Source organism: Triticum aestivum, chromosome 4B (assembly GCF_018294505.1).
Source record: "Triticum aestivum cultivar Chinese Spring chromosome 4B, IWGSC CS RefSeq v2.1, whole genome shotgun sequence".
Taxonomy (NCBI): domain Eukaryota; kingdom Viridiplantae; phylum Streptophyta; class Magnoliopsida; order Poales; family Poaceae; genus Triticum; species Triticum aestivum.
In genome coordinates, this window is record NC_057804.1 from 648,782,662 (window position 1) to 648,794,588 (window position 11,927).

The window sequence follows — 11,927 nt, forward strand, 5'->3', positions numbered from 1 at the left end:
ATGATCCCCCTCCGTGCTTTAACTGCGGCATCCCCGGTCACTACCAAGTGGAGTGCCCCAACCCGCCGACGTGCTACCTCTACAAGGAGTTGGGCCATACCGCGGCTCTCTGCCTGGATCGCCCGGTTGCGAAGGAGCTCATGATGCACGGACACGACATTGAGGGTCTCGGCTTCTTCCACATCGAGGTGGAGGACATCCCCCCCCATCTCCGTCACTCCTAGCAGTCGTGACCATTGTGGGGGCGGGAGTCGCCTCTCCGAAGATGATCGAGGCCGAGCTCAACCACCTTTGCCGCCGTGTCTGGGACTGGCAGGTGACTCCGACCTTGGACAGCTCCTTCACCGTGGTCTTCTCCGACGCCCTCAGCCTGGGCCTCTGCACCCGTAGCGACGACATCACCCTCGCCCTCAACAAGCTCGTCGTCAACATCTCTGAGCCACTGATGGACCCTAAGGCGGCGGCCGTGTTGGATACTGCTTGGATCCTCATTGCGGGCCTCCCCGACATCGCCCGCTCTGAGAAGGTGATCCGTAGCATGTCCAAGCTCCTGGGCAAGGTGGTGGTGGTGGACGAGCTCTCTCTCCGCAAGGAGGAGGATGTCCGTGTCAAGGTCAAATGCCTTGACTCATCCACCCTCCGAGCCACTGTCCGGATCTTCTTCAACGACCAGGGGTTCGACCTCAAGATCTACCCCGAGCCTCCCAACCATATCGCCTGCCCTCGACACCTCACTAATGGCCACCTTGGTGGGGGTGGTGCGGACCACCACCACGACTCCCACTACCGCTGTCCGCGACCCTCCCGCCACGAGGATCCGGAGGACGACGACGAGCGCTCGGGCCGCAGCCGCTCCCCCTCTCGGGACCCTCCTCTCCTCTGGGGCGTGGGGGTGCGGGTCGGTCGCGTGGGTTGGCCCCCTCCACCGAGGCCGCCCCCGCTTCGCATGTCTCCTCTCCCTCCTCTTCGGCCGAGCTCAGCGACATCTCCAGCGTCAGCCTCCTCGTCCTTCCGGCATCTTCGCCGCGCTCGCCCTGCACCCCTCCCGTGGTGGCCATGCTCCCCCCCCCGTCCCCGACGATGGCATCTCTTCCGGCCTCACCGACGTCGGCGCCTCCACCCCTCGGGTCCCTCCCGATGGACGCCCCCTGGCGTGGACGTGCCACCGCCTCCCGCCTCCCCCGGGGCTCCTTCCCCTGCCCCGGCCGTCGACGCGCCGGCCCCGGACCCGCCCTCTCCCTAGGCGGAGTCTGTGGCCCGGCTGGTGCCTCCAGCGTCTGCGTCCCCGACTCGCCTGCTGCTGGTGGCCTCCGAGGTTGTCACCCCCGTCGCCTCCCACCCGCCTCGGTCGGTGTCCTACGTCCGCGGGCTCGGACCTCGTCGACCCCAGTGACAGCCTCCCGCCGCAGCGCCCGGCTCGACGCGGACCGCCCGGCCGGCTTCCCGGCGCCGTCCATCTCATAGGGATCTGAGATTTGGGCTGCGTCCCGGAACCTCGAGATAGGTGCGAACGCCATCCCCTCCAGTTCTTCCAGCTGCTCTTTTTCTGCGCTCGAAGCTATCCCACTCGGCCACCTTGCCAAGGTGGCCCTGGACTCATCGGTAGTTTTCAGGGGGGGGGGGGTTGGTCCCCCCTTGGAGCAGATTGCGGCAATCCAGGCTCGCGAGATTCTCGATGGAAAACTCGCCGAGACCCGGGCCCGTCTCCTCCGCACTCCGACACGCCAGCCCTCTGGGACACCTGCCGAGGAAATTCATGGTCGCACTCGCTCCCGCACTGCCGTTCTTAGATCCCTCAGTGCTTCCACCGTCCTGGGGTCAAGCAGCCCCTCAATGGCGGTTTAGATGCGCGCCCTCTTCTGGAACATCCGCGGCTTCGGCCATGACGGCTGCAACCACCAGCTAGTTGAGTACATCCGAGACGAGCACATCGACACCGTTGCCATCCAAGAAACCATGCGCACAGAGTTCTGTCTTCCCGAGCTCGACAGCCTTAGCTCCCACCTGTTTGCCTGGCATTGGCTCCCTTCTAGTGGGAACAATGGCCACTCGGGTGGCATCCTCCTAGGTGTTAAGGATGCCACCTTTGAGGTGGGAGGCATTGATCGGGGCGAGTTCGTCGTTAGTATGGAGATCTTCGAGCGTGCGCTCAACTTTAAATGGGAGGTCATCATCGTGTACGGACCGGTGGACCACAGCCGCTCCCCGGCCTTCCTCGCCGAGCTGCAGTAGAAGATCTCTGCGTCCTCCCTCCCAGTGGTCGTGGGAGGTGATTTTAACCTCATCCGCTCCCCGGATGAGAAGAATAATGACTGGGTTAATCGCCCCCGGATGCAGAGGTTTAACAACTGCATCGCGGAGCTTGGCCTCTGTGAGCTCGAGCGAACGGGGGCCTGGTTCACCTGGACTAACCGCCAGGCTAACCCGACGCAATCCGTTCTGGACCGCGTCTTAGTCTCTCCGGAATGGGAACTCAGATGCCCCTGGCCTCGGTGCAGGCTATCACCCGGATCGGCTCAGACCATGTCCCTCTCCTCCTCTCCTCTTCTGATGAATGCCCCTCCCATCCCCCTTTGGTTCCAGTTTGAGCTCTTTTGGCTCAACCAGGCCGGTTTTCGCGAGGCCGTTGCGGCTAAGTGGACCGCCGCTCGCGATGCTCCTCACTGAGCCATGTCCGCGGTGGACTCTTGGCAATTTGGCGCCAAGCTGGCCCGCCAATTTATGAAGGGATGGGGCGCGAACCTCGGACGTGATATTCGTGATCACAAGAAGGCCCTCTTGAGCGCCATCCAAGTCCTGGAAGCCCGTGCTGACTCGTCAGGGATCTCCCCAGAGGAATGGATGCTGAGATATGACCTCGAGGACCAGCTCTCGGTCATCTACGCTTACGAGGAGGCCTATTGGCAGCTGCACGGCACCCAACGGTGGGTGCTCCAGGGTGACGCCAACACGGCCTACTTCCAGGCGATCGCCAATGGCCGGCGCCATCGCAATTCCATCCACTCCCTATGGGAAGGCGATACTCAGCTTGTTCGCCCCTCGGACATCCGAGCCCACGTAGACGGCTTTTATAAAGCCCTTTTCACCCCCACCCCTCGGGGTGGGGCCGCGCTAGCCCCCGATACCTGGTCAGGGGCCCAACTTGTCTCTGCCGAGGCCAACGCCACATTGGTGGCGCCCTTCTCGGAGGAGGAGGTCCTTGCGGCGATCAAAGGAATGAACCCCTCCTCGGCTCCGGGCCCGGATGGATTGCCAGTCTCGTTTTTCAAAACATTCTGGCAAACCATCAAACCAGAGATCATGGCCCTCTTCGACGAGTTCTTCTCTGGGACAATGGACCTTGGGCGCCTGAACTACGGGATCATTACCCTCATCCCTAAGGTTCCTTGGGCCTCGGATATTCGCCAGTTCCGCCCGATCACGGTGATTAACGTGATCTTCAGGATCCTGGCTAAAGGGTACGCCAATAGGGTGACCCTTCTCGCGGAGTCTGTCACCCACTCCAACCAATCCACCTTCATACAAGGCCGGTATATTTTGGATGGGATGTTGGTCTTCCACGAAGTCCTGCATGTAGTCTGGTCCAAAAACCACCGCGCGGTGTTCCTTAAGCTCGACTTTCACAAGGCATACGACACTGTCCACTGGCCCTTCATTTGGGAAGTTTTGCTTCGAAAGGGCTTCAACGACCGCTGGGTGACCCGCTTTATGCAACTCGTCACCTGCGGTCGGACGGCTGTCAACATCAACGGCGAGATAGCCCCTACTTCCCCACCCTATGTGGGGTGCGCCAGGGTGACCCGTTCTCCCCGTTCCTCTTTAACATGGTTGTTGATGCCCTCGCGGTCATCCTTGATAAGGCCAAAGCGAGCGGCCATATCCTGGGCGTTGTCCCCCTCCTTGTGGACGGAGGAGGGGTTTCCCTCCTCCAATATGCAGACGACACCATAGTCATGGTGGAGGGCTCCGCGTCCGACATCGCCAACCTGAAGTTCCTCCTCCTGTGCTTCCAACAGATGTCGGGGCTCACCATCAACTTCGACAAGAGCGAAGTGATGGTCCTTGGCTACACCCCCGACGAAGCTTTGTCCATTGCGGACCGGCTGAACTGCCGCCTAGGCTCCTTCCCCACGACTTACTCGGGGGTGCCCATTAGTGACTCCAGGCTCACCATCGTGGATCTCCGCACGACGGTGACTAGGATGCAGCACAGGGTTGAACCCTGGAGGGGGCGCTGGCTGTCGAAAGCTGCCAGGGTGATCCTAATCAATTCCTTGCTTGCTAGCCTTCTCTGGTTTCTCATGAGCTTCTACGCCCTCATGAGACCCTTCATCAGGAGGTGGCCAAATACCAGTCGGGGTTCTTTTGGGCTGGTGAGGGCGGCAAGCAGAAGTACCACATGGTGAGCTGGCCCGACATCTGCAAACCCAAAGACCAGGGCGGCCTTGGGATCCTGTCATCCAGGCGCATGGACATTGCCCTCCTGCCCCGTTGGTTGTGGCGTATTGCCGATGGGGAGGGAGGCCTTTGGCTCACCATCATCCGTAATAAATACCTCCGTGGCCAACCTCTTGCCTTTTGCCAACGTACGGGTGGATCCCAGTTCTGGCAATCCGTGATCCAGCTTCTGCCCGTACTGCGCATCGGCACTTCCATCACGGTTGGCTCCGGAGCCTCGACCTTGTTCTGGTTCGATCGTTGGCTAGGGGACTCCCCCTTGGCGGCGCGATTCCCGGAATTATTTGCCATCGCGGCTGACCCTCGGGTCTCTGTCGAGACGGCCCTTATTGACTTAGGGTGTGTCGCCTTCCGGCGACCTTTTGGCCCCCTTGAGGTGGCCGCTTGGGACTCCCTCCTCCAAGACATCGCCCTTATGCCGATGAATGTTGAGGAGGATCAGGATGCTGTCTCCTGGCGCCTTGAGCCCTCTGGCCGTTTCTCCACGAAGTCCCTGTACGGTGCAATTGTGCCATCGGCGGCCCCCGAACCCTTTAGCCTAATCTGGGACATCCGCCTACCACTGAAGATCAGGATTTCCTGTGGCAATGGATCCGTGGACGCCTCCCTTCTGGGGTTGAAGTCCTCAAGCGTAATGGCCCGGGCGATGGGATGTGCCCCATCTGTGGCACGGTAGAGGATGCTAACCACATCTTTTTCTCGTGCCACTCGGCCCAGTTCCTTTGTGCCTGCTTCCACGAAACGGTTGGCAGACAGTGGTGTAATACCAACTTTCCCGACCTGCTGACGGAGCTCAACGCATCCCCCTCTCGCTACCGCCATATTAGATGGTTGTGCGTTGGGGTTCTTGCCTGGACGCTTTGGAACATTCACAATAAGCTCGTTATTCAGAAGGTCCCCCTCTGACGTGCGACTGACGCTATCTTTAAATTGTGTGGTTACCTGCAGCTTTGGCGGCCGCTTAGCCGCCCCCAGGACCGGGACGTCATCACCACCCTCCTCTCCGATCTCCGCTCGATGGCGCTCCGCGTGGCTCCCCCGATGCCGCCTCCACCCCCTGAGCCTGACTAGTTCTCCTGGCGGCTCTGTGGTGTGTGTATTTTGTGTTTAGGGCTTGTTTTGTTGTGCCCTCAGCATTGACCCTTCCGACTTTCGTGCTCTTGTGGACTTCCGTGTGTTTGTGTGTGTGTGTCTGTGTTGGACCTTGTTGGATGCTTGTTGTGCGGTTGGCTTTATAATATAAAGCGGGGCGTAAAGCCTTTTTGGGTATGTAATCACTTTATCTTTGTTCTGCTGTTATGTCTGAAAAATTGGTGGTTTCTTTAACAGTACAGAAATCGACGAGAAGGCTCGTTGTTTCAAAAAATAAAAAACACATTCAGAAACATGCGTCAGCAAAAGCTGGGAGATTGGATCCTAAAGAAAAACGGTATCTCTGGAAGAAAATGCCCGGGGAAATGAAAAACTGTCCTGACATTTCCCATCATGAACAGCAAATCTGCTCAATTCAGCCAATAGAAAGAGTAACTATGTTACAACAGTTAACTGAGCTCCGAATAGAATAAGCAGGTTTGGCGAAACCATTAGCCATCATTTGAGCTACAATATTTTTGACTAACTATTAATCTCGAGACCAACATAACAATCTGTTTTCCACTCAGCAACCATAGCATAAGCCATTCATCATGCAATGGAGACTTATGAACTCAACCGTTGCGACTCTAACTGAAATATAATAGAAATCATGCTACCATGCGCACATCAGAAAACAGATGCAGCTGAAGCGTAAAACTGGTAACGCTTCCATGCTAGCTGTTGGGACTTCCATTGTAGGAATCGGCTCCAAACAAAAATAAGTTCAGCGATATATATGAACATATCATGCAGAAACACATATAATACATTCAAGAACATGATGCTTTAGCCCAAGGATCAGTTACTACTACCAATCACTGGCATAGATGATGACACCGTGGGTGTGGAAAACCATCATATTACAACTCTGCTAGCTTGCTATGGAAAACCATCATATTATATATAACTCTCATTGTAGCAGCCCTAGCGCCATGCTTGATTTACTATGGAAAAAAGGCAGATGTACAGATACATGCATTCTCGTATGGATCAACGATTATGCGCGCCTTGAATTGTTGCCATGGAAGCAGAGTAACCCTTCTTGATGTTCTTCAGCCTCGCGACCACGTCGCTCATGCTCATCCTCTGGTCAGGAGAATCGCTTGAACACTCCAGACCCAACTCAAATGTTGACACGAGAAAGTCGACGTTCGAGGCAGTGGAGGATGATGCCAATTCAGTAGTATTGCTTTGGTGATGAAAGCCACCTGGTTCGCACCTACTTATCTCTTCACCTTGAGCAGCTTCTCGTCAACAACATTGATGAGCCTCGCCGGAAATGCTTGTGAAACCCACTGCCTAAGACTGGATTCTCCGATGAAGATGGGATTTGTGGGCCTCTTCCCGGTGAAGACTTCGAGAAACATGATCCCAAAGCTGAACACATCGCTCTTCCGTGATGCCTTCCCATGAATGCAAGCTCTGCTCAAGATTTTTTGAAGAGAGTTCAGTAACCAAAGAAATAGCTGATGCCTTGCAAAATAATTTGCTCAAGCATGATGGTAGCAAGTACACATACCTGGGGCCATGTAACCAATCGTCCCTGGCATACTCGCTGATACCATGGAGTTATCATCGCCCAAAAGTAACTTTGCAATGCCAAAGTCAGCAACATGCACCGTCATGTCCGTATCGAAGAGCACATTGCTAGGCTTCAGGTCACAGTGTAAAACAACTTGATAGTGATGATGATGTAGGTACTCCATCGCCTCCGACACACCAAGCATAATGTCCAATCTCTTGATGAATCCTAGCGGCTCCCAATTTTCAGTGTGCAAGTGTGCGTCCAAGCTACCATTGGCCATGTACTGAAGCAACAGTGCTCTGAAATCTAGGTTGGAACAAGTATTCAATATCCGTATCAAGTTGTGATGGCGAGCCATTCGTAGCACTTGACATTCAGCATCAAAGCTCCTCACGGCCTGCTCGACTTGCATGTTGATCACTTTAATTGCAACAACCGAACCATCATCCAGTTGGCCCTTGTAAACTTTACCAAAAGTTCCAGCTCCAAGTATGTTGTCGTCGTTGAAATTATCAGTGGCTTCAGCAATATCATGGTAGGATATTAACCTACGGCTGATCACGTCAGCCATGTCAATAGAAGTCGAAACATCTGGTTGCTTCCTATTTTTCTTTCTGTTCATTAGGTATAGGAGAATTGCTATAGCCCCCAGTGTTATCATGAGAACTGGAAGCAAAAATCTTAGCGAGTGTTTGTTGGATGGGTGTGAATCAACTTGCCATGGCAAAACTCCTAGACGTGGGGCACCACACAACCCAGCATTTCCCATCAAAGATTGAGAGCTGATGTTTTTTGAGAAAATACCTCCATCTGGTATCTCCCCTTGGAACTTATTAAAAGAAAGGTTCAAGCTAGTCAGAGAAGTAAAGTTGGCCAAATACTTTGGAATAGTGCCAGAAAGGTTGTTACAGGATAGGCACAATACTTTTAGGTTGAGTAACCCTTTGAAAGAGGCTGGGATCGAACCTTGCAACATGTTGTGTGATAGATCAAGGTAGCTTAGCAGTCCGCGTTGTGCAAATGAAGTCGGGAGGTTACCAATTAACCAAGTTGTTGGAAGATATATCTAGTATGTCCATTGCTTCCATGGAACTGAAATGAGTGGGCAATGAGCCAGCAAGGAAGTTGTGAGACAGATTTAATTCCCGAAGGTGAATAAGATGGAATAAGCTTTCAGGTATAGTTGACGACAGCTGGTTATTTGCAAGCGTGATACGCTCTAGCATACTTAGGTTACCAACACCACTTGGTATGACACCAGAAAAATGATTGTTTCGCAGGCCTAATTCGTGCAATCTTGTTAGGGCGCCAATATGAGTTGGGATTGGGCCAAACATGTTATTCCCACTTAGGTCTAGTTCCTCAAGATTCTCTAATAATGTAACAGAATCCAGATTCGTGGAACTCAATTGGTTGCCAGCAAAGGATAATACACTAAGTCTACTAAGATTTGATATTGTTGCTGGGATTATGCCAGTAAAATGGTTGGCGTCTGCAAAAAAGTAATATAATTTTGTAGAGAGGTTTCCAATGTAAGTAGGAATGCTCCCAGTGAAAGAACACATTCCAATGTAAGTAAGAGTTGTCTATAGTTGGAGAGAGTGGACAAGAAATCAAGGGTCCCTTTGAACTGATTGCTTTCAATATCCAGAAAATTAAGGGTTCTGAGGTTCCCAATGGTTACCGGGACTAATCCAGTTAAATAGTTCGACTCTAGTGCCAGCAAAGACAGTTGAGATAGGTTACCAACAAAAGCAGGAAATGAACCTGTTAAGTCATTATATGACAAATGTAAATGCGTGAGGTGACTTATTTCCCCTAATTCATCTGGGATCCTTCCACTTAGATTGCAATATGAGAGATCAAACACATTTAGCAGAGTGAGATTACTGAGCTCACCCGGAATTGAACCAACCAGGCCATTTCCACCTAAATTAATCCAAGTGAGCTGTGACAGTTTAGCAAACCATGCTGGGACAAAGTCCGCAAAAGAGTTTACGGACAGGGAAACTACTTCAAGATATCTACATGATGCGAGTCCTAATGGAATACGGCCTTGAAAGTTGTTGCCACCCATACCGAACTTGAGCAACATGGGCAGATTAAAGCTTTTGTTGCTAGGGATGGATCCTGTTAAGTAGCTATTACTGGCGAGGATCAGAAGTTGTAGTTTAGACATGTTGAATATGGTTGGAGGTACTGGACCGGATAGCTGATTCCGTTGCAACAAAAGGGTTTCAAGCATGGCACAGGAGGCAATACCGGGTGGTATTGGCCCTGAAAGACTGTTGTTTCCAAAATTCAGATCAATTAACTGAGGTGTGTTGTTGAATAACTGTTGTGGTATCAGACCACTTAACTGGTTTGTCCCGAGATCAATATTCCTAAGATTATTCAAGTTTTGCAGATCATATGGTATTGTCCCAGAGAGATCATTTTGGCTTAGAACAAGGACTTTTAGCTTTGTGAGATTTCCTATGGTATGAGGGATAATGCCTGATAATCCGTTAAGGCTAAGATCAAGTACAACGAGACGACTCGATTTACCTATATCAGGAGGGATGATGCCTGTGAGATTTGTGTTGGTGAGGTTTAGGACATGGAGAAAAGAGAGGTTACCAAGATATGAGGAGACCGCTCCTTGGAGCGGTATGCCTGGCAGCACAAGAGCGGTAACGCGCCGCAGACGACGGCTGCAAGAGACACCAACCCAGTGGCAGAATGATGTACCAGTGGTCCAGTTCCTACCAAGAATACCAAGAGGATCGGAGCACTCTGCTTTGAAGGCTAGAAGCGCAGCTAGGTCAGTGCCATTATTTCTATGGAGGAAAGGATCAGCTAGCATGGTCACTGGAAGCAAGAAGAGGAGTGTGAGTATCATGAGGGGAAGTGCCATGGCCATGGACAGTGGTGGCTGCTCGCACTGTTTAAGAGCTTGGAATTTGTGGAGAGTGGTAGAGAATGCTGGTTTACTTATAGAGCTCTTACATGGTGTGTCTCAAGGTGAGGAATGATCACAATAGTCTTTAGTACCCTATTGCAAAAGTTGGTCAGAAAAGGAAGACCGTGACTCAATAATTGCTGCAAATTATTGGCTACGTTGCTGCAAATTGCTGGCTACGTACGTTGAAACTGACGGTACTGATGTCGACTGGGAAGGGCCCATCAAGTTGCTGGTCCAACTTTCTTTCTTTGGGAGGATATGATATATAATTGTGGTGATCTCGTTGCTGAATTGGCAATTCTTTTCCGAAGCATCATGACATTAATCCCTCAAAAAAGGATCATCGCATCTCACTGGGAAAAGAAATAGCAGGAAATGGCTGACAGGGCCAAGGAAGATACAGAACAGCCTTCCATGATCTGCTGCATCCCTTGCAAAAATACCTATGCATTTACAGCACTTCTAAATCTTCCGTGTGTGTCCAACTCAATCATTTAAAGACCATCATATATTTCCTTTGTGTCGATTTGGATGTTTACAGGAATGAAATCAATCTCTACATCGGGTGTTGTCAGTCTCCATAACTGTTTGGAAATAAGAATTGGTAGGCGCGGTTGACTACTAAAAGGTGGGTTTCCCATTCAGAATGAGGTAATAGCACCCCAGGTACCCTAACTTGCACAGAATGTGACGATTTAGTCCCAAACTTGCAAAACTTGACTCCTCCATACCCCAACTTGCCCCTCATGTGATGATTTAGTCCCCGACCAATGAAAACTCGACAATTGGCAGCCAGCTGGCTGGACCGGTCAGCGCACACACTTTTGCACAAAACCCCCTGCCGTTTCCTTTAATCAACCCGCACTCACCTCCACCTGAATTTGCCGTGGCATTGATCAATCAAAACTGTCTTTGCCGTGGTGGGCGGAGCAAATCATTCTTGCATGCACGCATGCATGCCGCATGCCTCGATCGATCGTGGTCGTTGAGTGGAGACGTACGAGAGAGTACGGTGTTTTGGAATTCTCGAATGATTGATGAGTGGATTCAAAGCTGGAATCATATTACCACTTCTTTCGATAGAAAAAACAGAAACAGAAAGGAAGCCATGCACAATGCACATTGCGCGGGCCTGCGTACTGGTGACCAGTACAGTACCGCTGTCCGCTGCCCACTGACGGCTCGAGTGCGCGCGCCAATACAAGCTAGCTAGCTAGCTATAGCTGGAGTACTCCGGTATGATGACCGCGTAATTTCGATCGCCGATGAAATGCGCGTACGTGCACGCCATGCATTGATGCTGAGTCTGGGAAGAAGACTCGAGCTAGATCTCGAGCGTACGCAACCAACTTCCGTGTAAACAACTTCATTACCGAATCGTTCGATCAAAAAAATTACTCCCTCCGTTTTTATTAACTCCACGTATTGGCTTTGACTGAAGCCAAACTTTATCAAATTTGACCAAGTCGAAAGTAACATATTTATGTGATGTGAGAATATATCTAATGATTAATCCAATGATATTTTTTTTAGGTTCAGTGATATATATATTTGAAGGTATATATGTTAATATATTTTTCCACAAACTTGTTGAAAGTATATAAAGTTTGAATTTAGACAAACCTAATATGCGGAGTAAATAAAAATGGCGGGCGTAGGAAGAAAACACGGGAATATGATGCATGTCACGCAGCGTAATTTTCCTATTGCATCTTAAAAAAAATACATTGGAGTTAATAGAGAAAAAATATACTCCCCTGAAAACTTTTATAAGACATTTTAAGTCACTATTTGAAGCATAGGAATGCCGTTCTCAGTTATATAATTTTTTTGTTAGGTGTAGCTCATATTTTATTAGATAAATTG

General features: G+C 51.3%; 1 pseudogene; it reads right to left on the bottom strand.

Annotated features, from left to right (window-relative positions):
* Window positions 1–6,307: 6,307 nt before the first annotated feature.
* On the bottom strand, window positions 6,308–10,093 carry LOC123093845 (probable LRR receptor-like serine/threonine-protein kinase At3g47570; annotated as a pseudogene).
* Window positions 10,094–11,927: the final 1,834 nt, after the last annotated feature.